This window comes from Tursiops truncatus, chromosome 10 (genome assembly GCF_011762595.2).
Source record: "Tursiops truncatus isolate mTurTru1 chromosome 10, mTurTru1.mat.Y, whole genome shotgun sequence".
Taxonomy (NCBI): Eukaryota; Metazoa; Chordata; class Mammalia; order Artiodactyla; family Delphinidae; genus Tursiops; species Tursiops truncatus.
Genome location: NC_047043.1, coordinates 4898833 through 4912444, shown reverse-complemented (window position 1 = coordinate 4912444; position 13612 = coordinate 4898833). Strand labels below are relative to the sequence as shown.

General features: G+C 45.6%; 1 protein-coding gene across 3 annotated transcripts in view; it reads right to left on the bottom strand.

The window, feature by feature from the left end:
* Positions 1–13348, bottom strand: part of RREB1 (ras responsive element binding protein 1) — a 180350-nt gene extending 167002 nt beyond the window's left edge. For 2 of the 3 annotated variants that reach the window (XM_033863804.2, XM_033863810.2), the window contains exon 1: positions 12376–12814. The gene's annotated coding sequence lies outside the window, so the exon portion shown is untranslated. Of the gene's footprint in view, positions 1–12375; positions 12815–13251 lie in introns of those variants that run through there. The other variant, XM_073810293.1, reaches the window with a different exon arrangement.
* Positions 13349–13612: the final 264 nt, after the last annotated feature.

Genomic DNA, 13612 nt, shown 5'->3' with positions numbered 1-13612 from the left:
GGGTTGGAGCCCTGGTCTGGGAGGATCCCCCATGCCGTGGAGCAACTAAACCCGTGCTCCACAACTACTGAGCCTGCGCTCTAGAGCCCGTGAGCCACAACTACTGAGCCCGTGTGCCACAACTAGGAAGCCCATGTGCCTAGAGCCCGTGCTCCACAACAAGAGAAGCCACTGCAATGAGAAGCCCGCGCACCGCAACGAAGAGTAGCCCCCGCTCGCCGCAACTAGAGAAAACCCACGTGCAGCAACAAAGACCCAACGCAGCCAAAAAGAAAGAGAGAAAGGCAGACAGGCAGGCAGGCAGGCAGGCAGGAAGGAAGGAAGAAAGAAAGAAAAATATTGACCATAAAGGAAAAACATTGATAAATCTAATAATATTAAGAGTTTGTGAGCATGCAAAGGCATCGTAAATGGAATAATAAGACAAGTCAAGGTGGAAGGCGTTATTTGCAACACGTATAATCAACTAGAGACTCATTCCAAAATATATAAAGGAAGCCTACAAATTAGTAAGAAAAAGACAATCCATAGAAAAATGGGAAAGCTCTTAAGAAAAAGGAGTATCAAAATGGCCAATAAGCCTTGTTATTAATCGGGGAAAAGCAAATTAAAACCACAATACGACACCATTTCATATTCATCAGACCGGCAGAAATGACAAAGTCTAAGGATACCAAGTTCTGGTGAAGATGTGAAGCAGTAAGAACTCCCAATCGTTGTCAGAAGGAGCACAGACTGAACCAAGCACTTCGGAAAACAGGCTGGAGTTACAGTAAAGTTAAAATTACAAATACCCGCGACCCAACAATCTACCGCCCACGCCACACCACATGCACCCTAGAGAAACTTCTGCACAACGGTACTAGAAGCCATATATATATATAAATGCTCTTGACGGCCTTTGTCGTAGGACCCAAAAGCTGCAAACAGCTCCAATGGCCACATCAACGGGACAGGAACCCCAAACAACAACAGCGACTGAACCACAGGTCCAGGCATCAGCGTGGCTAAGTCTTGTGATTATATCGTTGATGAAAACAAACAGGTAAAATGTAATATACACCAAGCACTTGCAAAACTAAATGATGTCATTTAAGGATACCTACACAGCTGTAAACTTCCTACGGACGGAAGAGGGAGGTGGTTTTAAAGCGGAGAACATTCTAAGGCTATGTTCTATTGCTGAATGTGGATGGGGGTTACATGCATGTCCACTTGCTAATTAAAACATATATATATATTTTTTTTTAATACTCTTCTGCATATATGCTATATATCAAAACTTCTGATTATCCTCTTAAGAAGGTGTAATACTGCCTATGTCCTGATTAGGAAAGAGGCCTGCTTTTTAAAAAGAAAAGCACGGGCTTCCCTGGTGGCGCAGTGGTTGAGAGTCCGCCTGCCGATGCAGGGGACACGGGTTCGTGCCCCGGTCCAGGAAGATCCCACATGCCACGGAGCGGCTGCGCCCGTGAGCCATGGCCGCTGAGCCTGTGCGTCCGGAGCCTGTGTTCCGCAACAGGAGAGGCCACAGCAGTGAGAGGCCCACGTACCACAAAACAAACAAACAAACAAATAAAGAGAAAAGCACATCACAAGCAAACTTTCAAATGTAAAAAACTGGAAGACGTATTCCAAAAGATAGTCCATCAAAGACAGAATGAATGTTCGATTACAAGGAACCCTAAGTAAGAGTAATAACAGCTCACCAAAGTCTGATTATACCACAATTTTTATAAAAGTCAAAAGGTGAAGGCTGATAATTAACGTGGATGTTGGATTCGATGACACATTGGAGGAATTACCATCAAAATAATTAGAAAAGCGGTAACAAATGCAGAGCGAATACCTGATGATGGTTTAGTCACATTTCAAAGGCAAGCTATAAAATTTAAATATGCAAAATGAATACTTTTCATGATTCTTTTATATTTCTTCATCTTTTGCCTTAAAAAAAAAATTCAGAGCCTTTACCCAGACCTAAGACTTTCCACTCTGACTGAAACTAAGTACAGAACTCTATAGAAAGTACCAATTATTTCCCTGAATGTCTAAACTCACACTCTAACAGCAAATAGATTTCTGCTCAGCCGAAGTTTTCTGAAAATGGTCTGCATTTGTTTTTACCAGGAGGCCACTTAAATCTTACCCACTTGTTTAGCTGCAAGGATTGAAACAAAATGTTTGCTTGCAAAACAAACACTGGTTTTAAAATTCTCCACTTGGGCTGCCGGGTAAAACACTTGTTTACTGAAACAAATGTTTTATTTGGAAAACGCCTGCCAGTGTGGACACTTTCCAAGAAATACACCAGGATGTACTAGGATGGTGATGTCACGCCCTTGATAGAAGTCGGCATTTTAGGGTAACTGCACAAAGTTTACTTTCAGAGAATAGAACAACAATGGGAAAACCAATCCGCTTTTTTAAAAAAATCCAAGGCCTAAAATGCTTTTACTGGGTCATTACATAGGCCAGTTCAATCCCCCCAAAGCTAATCTCTTTATACAATCAAATTAGTTTTATAAATGACATAATAAGTATCATCATCATCATCATCATTATTTTAGAGCTAAGCCTCTTCCTTTAGATTCATTCTATGCCTTCTGGCTCCCCTATGTGACATGGCATGAAAAACCATTTCCATCTCTTAATAAGATACGCTAGAACCCTGAAATGCCATTATTAACCACAAAATAGGATTGAGCATAGCCAAGTCTAACTTGAAAACCAGCCACGGAGATTTACTTTCTTAAGTACGGAAAGAAAACATCCCAAAAGATATTCTTGGGACCCTGTGGTTAGTTTCATATGGCGGCTCCAGTAAACACATTACATTTGACCAAATAGGATTCCGCTCCCCACCCCGCGCCCCAGAAAGCTTAGGAATTTTCATGAGTATTTTCCTGCTAAGGTTAGGCACTAAGAAATAAAATAGATCATTTTTATAGTCCATAATAATGGACTTTTAAAAAGTACATCCCAGGGCTTCCCCGGTGGCGCAGTGGTTGAGAGTCCGCCTGCCGATGCAGGGGACGCGGGTTCGTGCCCCGGTGCGGGAAGATCCCACGTGCCGCGGAGCGGCTGGGCCCGTGAGCCATGGCCGCTGAGCCTGCGCGTCCGGAGCCTGTGCTCCGCAACGGGAGAGGCCACAACAGTGAGAGGCCCGCGTATCGCAAAAAAAAAAAAAAAAAAAAAAAAGTACATCCCAAACTTTCAAAAAGTACATCCCCCATCTTTAAAAAACACCTTGCATATATCCTAGCATATGTATATTTTAATTTATAAACTGTATACTACTCTTAGGCATTACGAAACATATACAAGAATGCACAATGCAAAGGACTTAATAGACATTTCTCTAAAGAAAACATACTACTGACCAATAAGCACATGAAAAGATGCTCAGTATCATTAGTCATCAGGGAAATGGAAATCAAAGCCACAAGATACCACTTCAGATCCACTGGGGTGGCTATAATAAAGAAATGGAAAATAACAAGGGCTGGGAACGATGTGGAGAAATTGCAACCCTCGTATATTGCTACTGGGAATATAAATTGGTACAGCCACGGGGGAGAACAGTTCGGCAGTTCTTCAAAATGTTAAACGTGGAGCTACCACATGACCCAGCAATTCCAGTGTTAGGTAAATATTCAACATATACCCAAAAGCACTGAACACAGGGATTTCCACTGACACTTTTATACCCATGTTCACAGCAGCATTATTCAAAATAGCCAGTGTGGAAACAACCCAAATGTCCATCAACGGATGAACAGATAAACAAAATGTACTATACACAGTCAATATAATAGGATATAATTCAGCCATAAAAAGAAATGAAGTACTAACACATGACACAGCATAGATGAGCTCTGAAAATATTATGCAAAAAAATAAGCCGGGGGGCTTCCCTGGTGGCGCAGTGGTTGAGAGTCCGCCTGCCAATGCAGGGGACACGGGTTCGTGCCCCGGTCTGGGAGGATCCCACATGCCGCGGAGCGGCTGGGCCCGTGAGCCATGGCCGCTGAGCCTGCGCGTCCGGAGCCTGTGCTCCGCAGCGTGAGAGGCCACAACAGTGAGAGGCCCGCATACCACAAAAAAAAAAAAAAAAAAAAAAAAAAAAAAAAAAAAAATAAGCCGGACCCCAAAGGACATACATTGTACGATTCCACTCGTAAGAGATATCTAGAACAGGCATACGAGACGAAGTAGATTAGAGAGTCAAGATGGACGTGGGGAGTTGTTGCTTAATGGGTGCAGGTTTCTGTCTGGGGTGATGACAAATTTTGGAAATAGACAGTGGTGATGGTTGCACAACATTGTGAATGTAATGAATGTCACTGAATTGTACCCTTAAAAATGATCATGACAGCAAATCTTACGTTATATCTTTTTTACCACAATTTTAACAAACTGGAAAAAAGAAAAAAGGACAAGCTAAAAATACAATTGAGGTTCTAATATTTTCTTCTCAAATTCCAGTGGGCGACCTGGCACACTCCAGGGCTGGGTAGAGGCAGAGCTTCCAAAGCCAAAGCAAGAATTAGTGAATTGAATGTGGGATAGAGGGAATATTGGGGAGAGAATATACGAGAAAGCCTACAGCTCAGAAAGAATTGTATTTTTAATTCCAAAGGAAAGAGGACCTCATTCTGTAGCCTTTGCATAGAACTAAATGCAAACCACCTGCGGGTTCTCGCCATCCTTCACTCCACACACTTGCATGTCTGAGTCACTGCAAAAACACCAGGAAAACCCTCTTCACTTCTCCTGCAAAGCGTCCATTCGAATCTAGCTCACTCGGTGTGAGGGCTGAGGTTCTGCCTTACGAAGCAGACTGTGCTTTTGCCATTGTTTTACCGTCTCAGGTAAGACCCAAGTCCAACATAAAATACTCCTTCTCAAAGCTGTTTTCAAAGTCATTTTCATCACTTTCCCCCCCTTGGGCTCAAGAGGATCAATTATGGGGAAAAGTGACAGGAAACAATAAAAAGATTAACAGCTCAACATCAAGAAGCAACTCTACTGCCTATGCTGGATGTGTGGAATACGAGGCTGGCCCAGAACCAAGGTAATCAAAGGGAAAACACAGCCGAGTTTGAGGCCTCGGCTGACATTTCAGGAGGGTGAAGGCCCTGTTCAACACAGAAATGACAACGCGAAGGGCACGGTGATGGAGCAGGAAGGTTCTGTACTAACACACAGCACAGAAATGTCCCACATTCGGCATCACAGGGTTTCACCGTAAGACAGGCACCTGTCGACTGCTGGATTGTCTACTTTAAAAGCTGGACTATTTTTCTAGTAAAATGTAAGAACTCAGCTTTAAAAGAAAACAAAATTGAGATATGTTAGACTCCCAGGACCATCTGAACTTTCATTTTCTGTAGATTAATGACGGAGCAACATGAATTAACTGCTGCTTTCCTTTGGCAAGTCAGCTGAAGCTCGTGGCTTCAAGGACAAACATGCTCTAAAACTGCAGTACAGAACTGTTGATTCATATCCTTCAAATCTCTCGAGTGACTGTACCTTATAAAAAATAACTCCTTGACCCTCAAAGTAATCCTTTACTGAAAACTCTCGTCTGAAATCTGTATTTCAATACCATCAGAGTGCAAAGTATTCAAAAATCTACATAAAGACTGCTTCTAGGACCTCCCTGGTGGCGCAGTGGTTAAGAATCCGCCTGCATTGGCAGGGGACACAGCTTCGACCTCTGCTCCGGGAAGATCCCACATGCCGCAGAGCAACTCTGCCCGCGCGCCACAACTACCGAGCCTGCGCTGTAGAGCCCGCGAGCCACAACTACTAAAGCCCGCGCGCCTGGAGCCCGTGCTCCGCAACAAGAGAAGCCACCGCAATGAGAAGCCCGCGCACCGCAACGAAGAGCAGCCCCCGCTCGCCGCAGCTAGAGAAAAGCCTGCGCGCAGCAACGAAAACCCAACGCAGCCAAAAATAAATATATTTTTTTAAAAGACTGCTTCTAAACAGAATTCAGTAAATTATATTGGTGTCATGCGTGGGCGCAGGATTGTGAATATGTAGGTATCCATACAAAAGAAACCATCTTCCAAGTTCTTCGTGAAATTCTAATTGCCTTTGCCTGTTATTGCTACCGTAGGAAAACCTTCCACTGGTAATTCAGTCCTACTATGAAATCTTGGCTTTTAAAAGATGAGTTCTCCAAATGCAGAGAAACATATGAGGATTCTTGTTTAAAAGTGTTCCGTTTTAGTCCCAATGCTGATATTGCTTCAAAACTCTTTTCTCAAGGCCCTCTAGCATGCTATATGAAAAAAACGTTGCCAAGCTGGTTTTTAACACATCTTCACAGGGCTGATAAGCAAAAGTTTACTAAAGCAGTTTGGAATAAGATAAACTCAGAGCCGTTCTGTTAAGTTTTCTCAAATTCAGCAGCACTTTTTAAACGGAGGGTTGTTAAACAAGCCATCAATTCCCAAAGCTGTGAGAGAGAAAACAAGCATCTCTCCTTTGGTAAAACACGAACCCACAGCTTCTTTGGAACTGCGGCTGACATCCTGTTGGACTGAGCAGCTTGAAACCTGTTTTGTGGGTATTAGGAATGAGTGCAAACAGTAAGGGGTTGTGAAAATAAATTTTCTAATGGGGGGAAAAAAGTGAACAGCAATCATGTCTCCAATCTTTCTTGTGAATCTTACCTATTTAACCTTAAAAATCGTTCTATTTACCATGTGATCATTGACATGCTCATAAATTTAGAGGTTCTTGCTCATTTAGAAGTTTTTTGGCTGTTAATACCCATATTTTCATAAATAATAATATGATACATGTCACTAGGAGAACTAGGACAACAGCAGTAAATACTACCTACCCCTCAGTGTGATCAAGAGAATGCAAAACGTGTACAAAACTCTATACACGCCGCAGAATACACAAAACAAACTCTGGAGATGCTAGAAAACTGTGTAAATTAGATGCTGTAAATTCTCATTTGAGCTCTTTCATTTTACACTCAGAGCTTCAAGAAGACTTTAAAATCTGTGTATCAAGATGCTAGCCATAATGGAAAAGGATATGAAAAAAATATATACATATATGTATAACTGAGTCACTTTGCTATACAGAAGAAATTAATACAACATTGTACATCAACTATATTTCAATAAAATTTTTAAAAATTAAAAGGAAAAAGATGCTAGCCCGATTTCTGGCTTCTTAAAGAAATCTCAAGCACAAAATCGCCTTTTCCCCCCTGTAGTCTAACTTCACAAATAGCTGCTGAAAAGGATGTTCTCGGACAAGCCCATCCCGCAGACGGGCCATCCATCTACCTGCCATCTCTCCCCTCTCACATGAGTGCTCTAAGGGTCTGCATCTTATACCATCCTCTCTCACTCACAGTTTCTTGAGTACCTTGGGTTTCATTTTCTGATATGTTTAGAATACTCCCTTATATTCTAAATGAAGTTCAAGGCCTAGATTCCATTGCATAACAACGTGAATGTGCTTAACAGTACTGAACTGCACACTTAAAGTTGTTGAAGATGGTCCATTTTATGTTATATGTACTTTACCACAATTAAAAAAAAACACAACAACCCTGATTCCATCATTTTCTACTGTTGTTTGGTAGGGGTAAAGTAAAAGGTCAACGAGAAAAAAACCCCACCACTGGCTTCTGCAGGGAGAGGATGCTGCCCCTCCAACCTCCACCATGAATTTTAATCATTAGTGTCTGCCTGCTAGTGCACCAGACATGTAATGATACGGACATGAGAATTTGTCTCTTTATAGCTTATAAACAGGAAAGGATAAAAAAGAGCAAATGACACCTTGCAGCCGGATAATCGGCACCTGGTTAACTGGAAGTGACAAAATGTCTGCTGCCGCTCAAAAGGACAGACATTTGTTTTTTGTGACAATAAAGCAATGAGATACACAGATAGACAAGTATTCCTTGGAAAAGGTGTGAACGGTCATCACCCTTTAGAAATCCAGCCCTGAATTCCTGACTCGCCATTCTCTCTAAACTGGACTGGTTCTCTCTAAACTCTAGACTGCTGTTTAGAGCTCACAGCTTGCCCCGCCTTACCTCTGACTACTCAACTCCCTTGAAGAGGATAAGCCAATCAGTCAGTCTCCTCCCGAGAATATTGCCAAATACCAGGCCCGGGGTCTACGTATCCAAAGGTACAGGAAGTAGTCTGCCCAGGGCCCGGTCTATTGCATCATCTCGACATACTTCGATGGACAGAGTGTGAGTCAGCCCCGAACACAGCGCTTCAACCCCAAACCTGCTTCCTACCTAGCAGGGCAGAGCTCTTCTGACACATCCATCCAGGCTTGCAAACCCATGCTAAGTTTGTAAAGCAGCAGGTCCTCTGGATATAAATACAACTTCCAGCATTGCCTATCAATGGCTGTCCATCAGACACAAAAGCACAAGAACAGATTGAAACTAACACGTGAAAAGGAAGAACTCTTGCTCTCCTGGGGAGAGACGGGAGGCTCCCGGGAGGTCTCAGGTTGTAGAACACACTGACGGAGGCACTGGTTCCCCAAGAGGAATCTGTATCAGAGTGGCCTGTAACGCTTATATAACACACAGCCTGCCAGCCCGGGAGATTCTGATTCAGTGCCTATGGGGTTGTACCCCTTAATCTGTTGAGCCGGGTTTGGGAGCTACTGGGTAAAGTACTTGGGTTACCACAATGCTGATTCAGTAGATTGGCTCTAACTAAAGCCTCAGGAATGACTACCTTCCAGTGCTTTACAAGGAAGGAGGAGAATCTTTTTTTTTTTTTTTTTTGCTGCACGGTTTGAGGGATCTTAGTTCCCCCACCAGGGATCGAACTTGTACCCCTGTAGTGGAAGCACAGAGTCCTGACCACTGGACCACCAGGGAATTCCCAGGAGAATTTTGGAATGTATACATATGTATATAGGTATATATATAAATTCTAATCATGAATGTACCCTAAAATTCGTCCTTTGCCACCAAGTTCAAATTTAGGACCAATCATCACTTACTTCTCTGTAGATGACTCACCCTCTACTTTCAGCCAAGACCCATCCATCCTCCCTAAATCACCTAAACCCAGCTGCCAATCACGGCTTCCAATTCCACTTCTGAAATCAACCCTTCAATTTACCTTAAACACTGCCTTCCTGTTCCAATTTCTGTTCATAGTACCACCTGCCAAGGCATCTAGATTTAACTCCGCAGTCATCTTGGATGCTTCAGGTCCACATCCAAACACTATAAAGTACTGTCAATTTTCCATTTATAACAACTCACGGGACTTCCCTGGTGGCGCAGTGGTTAAGAATCCGCCCGCCAATGCAGGGGACACGGGTTCCAGCCCTGGTCTGGGAAGATCCCACATGCCTCAGAGCAACTAAGCCCGGGTGCCACAACTACTAAGCCCACGCGTCACAACTACTGAAGCCCACGCGTCACAACTACTGAAGCCCACGCGCCTAGAGCCCGTGCTCCGCAACATGAGAAGCCACTGCAATGAGAAGCCCAGGCACCGCAATGAAGAGTAGACCCCGCTCACTGCAACTAGAGAAAGCCCGTGCACAGCAACGAAGACCCCATGCAGCCAAAAATAAATAAATAAGATAAATAAAAGAAAATAAATAACTCTCCAAGCATCGCCTTCCAACCAAGGTCCCACTGATACAACCCTTGTCCAGGCCCTTGGGTCCCAGTGGCAATAGCCACTCATGGTCCCTGACCTCCCATTCCCAACAAAACGCACAAGATTAACCTTCCCCAAATCCAACAGTGACCACGTATTTTCCTTGCTCAAAATCCTGTCACAATTCCCCATTACCTGCAGATGAAGTCCTAACACCAACAGTGGCCCAGGCATTCAAGGTCCCTAACTGGTCTGTCCCTAAACCTATCATTCAAATGACAAAGTTCATACTTGATCCATCTCCAGGAGCAAAGACGATCCATTCAAATTCCCCCAATGTTCCCTGCGACTTCCTGCCTCGCGGCTTATCTTCCTTCTACCACTAGGAAGGTCTGTCTTTCTCTAGCTATTAAAATCATGTCCACCCTGTACGGCCTAAGTTCAAGTTCTACCAACTCCCTCGGGAGCACTTCCTGATGGCTGCCACCTCACAGCTACCCAGGACACGCCCAGCACTGCCACATCTGAGCCTTTGCTAAGTAAGGGTTTGCCCTCTCCCTTTTACCTTCCCTTTCACCCTCTGCCCTCTGCCCCTCCCTGGAAGTTCCTGAGCACTTTGCGCCTGACTTTTCATTGACAGTCAATTGTACACTAGCTGTCTGGCAAGATCTCCCTAAAAAAGAGCAAACCCTCATTCTTACACGGAAACAATACAGGTTCACTGCTACTATTTTAGAGAATAAATAGAAGGAAAAGAATGTTTTTAATCTCTCATTCTACTTCTCAACTCATTTTAACTTTCATCTATGAATCCATCATCTCTTCTTAGGCATACAGGCACATATTTTTTCCTGGTGTTTTAACTCCTGAACTGTTAAACTTCTTATATTTATCATCTAGCTGTAACCACCCCCAACTAAAACATATTAGACTTCAGTCTTTTTAGGAACATGAACATGCCTCTCTCCACTGTGTGATCTCCACAGTGCTTAAGTTAACACAGTGCTATAGACAAAATAGGTGGCTAAAATGTTTAAAGCACATGTTCACTGAAAAAAATATTTTGGGGGTAGCAGTGAGTAAACAGTTACAAATGCATTGTCCAAAATAATCTATGTGGAAACCTGCTACACATAGGCAATTTCTTGAAAAGTGCCCCCCAAATTATGTAACACGTTTGAAATATACAAGAACACACAATATTAAGGACTCTATTGTCAATCCTTTCTTAACAGATATTTATTCCTTAATTTAACTTGCTTTATAGATCTGATTTATAACTAAAATGAAGATCACCCTACATAGAAATGTTTCATGAATGTAGAAGAAATTGAGGCGTGGGGAGAAGGGATGGGGGGAAAAAGGAAGTCTGCCACTTCATTTTTTACTTAAATTTTCAATTCATTTCTATAGCAACAATGCTGGTTTGAACCAAGATTTGACAGTCTCATTATCTCACACAGAAGGAAATCATGCTCCCTAACAGGGTGACCAAATCTAAGATCATGAACGTCTTCATTTTTTTTTTCAAGTTTCCAGAAAAGTTCTGCATAACTCTGCCACTTTCATTCAAATGCAAGACTATCCAGGGTATGGAATTGGTCCGTTTCCAGCTTCAGCTGTTGTACAGTTCAGGAAAACACCATAAGCGAAAATAAAGACTTTTGCCAGTTGAACTGAAGATCCTCTATCTAGAAAGTAATAGAAAAAGTCCAGTCTACTACCCCAAAGCAGATCAAGCATTATTATTCTTACTCCCATTTTACTGAGAAAACACAACAAAGTTAAAAAATAAAATAAAAATAGACTAGGGATGGTTAGATCTCCACAAAAGTTTTCATCACAAAATAACCTCCTCTTTTACATATAAACGTAGACTATGATTCAATGTACCGAAATTCAACTGACCAGTTTTTGCTTCCTATGAATATAGACTCTTTCATGCAAAATGCATCTCAATTTAGTTTTCTTTCTCTAGGGTTGCTTTGGAAACAGAAATTTACATTAAGTGCTAAGTCAGCTAGCTTTTCTTCGGCTAACTCTTAGGATCTCTCTAGAGGATAACACACCCCTCCTGGCTTCTTGAGTAAAACTCCAGCAGTTTCTTTGGGGCCTGAAGCTTCGCAGCTTTCTGGGCCTTGGTTCCGCAGCCCTAGCCTGCCCTCTGTAACTGAGGTCTCCTGGACCAAACCAGCAGAGGAAAAATGCGACAGCTCTCTGGAAAGGTGCTCAAGAAGGGTTCGGGCTGCACTGCTTCGCAACCTCATTGCTTACTGTTATTTCTTCCTTGACTCCGCTTGCATCACCAGCACCCAAACCCAAAGCCCATCTCTTTAAAAGCTGGACCCTCCCTCTCCTAATCACATGCTCGGGGTGTGAGGTGCCGCTGGGCTCCGGAGGGAACTAACTGGACTGCTCTCATTTCTCCTGCTTTGAGGAGGGTTGAGTGTGGGGGGTTTTTTTGCTGATTTTTTTCTTCTCCTTTTAATAAAGGCCTTTCCATGTTTGTTTCTCAGGCCTTCCTCAAATACAAAACTGTCACTGTCCCTGTCCCCTGCTCCTTCCGACTCGAAGGTACCAACTTCAAAGGGAGCGTTTGCTAAGAACGTTGGTAAACTTATGGCAGCCCGGGCCTGCATTTGGGAGACTCAAACTCTAACGCAAAGATGTTGAATTTATGTTCTCTGAGACGGCAGGAAAACAAACAAACAAACACACAAGAAGCAGGGCAAAAACCCACCTCCTCTCCAGCTTTTCTTTCACGTCTTGGTTCAGTAACAAGAAAAGTTAATCCGCTCCCTAGTGCAACTGCCGCCTCTTCACCCTCAGGCTCACCTAGAACATTCACTGCATCCTCCCATCCAAGCCAAGCTCGGTTACTGAGGCAACTAAGTTTTTCTTCCCAAAGGGTCACAGGGAAACACATCCCTCGGGATCCCCTGGTAACCGTCCACCGATAAGGCTGGGGAACCACAACGGCAAAAGACTCGCTTTCCAAGGCTTGCGCGGGCCGCCGCTGCCGGTATGGGGGCGGGGGAGGAGGTGCGTGCGGGTGCGCAGCGTCCAGTTACATTCCTGACCCACTTTCGCATCCCCTCCCTCCCCCTCCTCTTCCTCCTCCTCCCGGGCAGGCCGCGAGGGCACCAGCGCCCCGGAGAGCCACCCGCGAGCTCTCCCTAGGCCGCCGCGGGCGGGGTGCGCGCGGCGTCGGGCTCCGCGGGGGACCGGGAGGGAGGGGGAGAAGGGAGGGAGGGAGGGAGCCCGCCGCCACCCCCACCCCACCTCCACCCCGGCTTCCCCTGCGCGGCCCCTCCCCCGTCACATGGGCTCGCGAGCACCTGTTGGCGACCTCAGCCCCTTAGCGGAGCCCCTCCCGCCTGCCTGGCGAAAACCCCCGCGGGAGGCGATGGGAACACTGCCCGGTTCTCGCTCTGCAAACCCCGCTTCGCCCGGGGAGGGCGCGGGGGTCGGGGGGCGACCCCTACCCAACTGCTCAGCTTTACAAAGTGCGAAAGCGCCCTGGTCGCGCGGCTATCCGCCCGCCGCCGCTTCCCCCTCCCTGGGACGGAGCGGGGAGGTGGGGCGCGCCCGCCCCCAACCCGACTCCGCTGGAAACCTGGGCTCCGGGCGGGGATGCTGCCGAGTCCGGGCCGGGGCGGCGGGGGCGAGGGCAGGCAGCGGGTGGCGACGGGTGGGGTGTGTGTTTCGAGTCGCCGAGTCCAGGAAGGGGGCGGGAAGCTGCCGTCTCAGCTGCAACTTCTGAGCGTGCAAAGCAACTCAGCAACTTTGCCTGCGCCGCGCCCCTCCCCCGCGCCGCCGGCCGGGCCGGGGGCTGCGCTGTGCCTGGGGCCCCGGCGACAGGCCCGGCGGGGAGCAGATCGGGGTGCAGGCGAGCGGGCCGGGGGCCGGGCCCGGGCTGCAGAAGTGGCCCGGCCGCCCCGGGGGTAAGACTGGGGAGCGCCGCCCGGTCCCGGCGC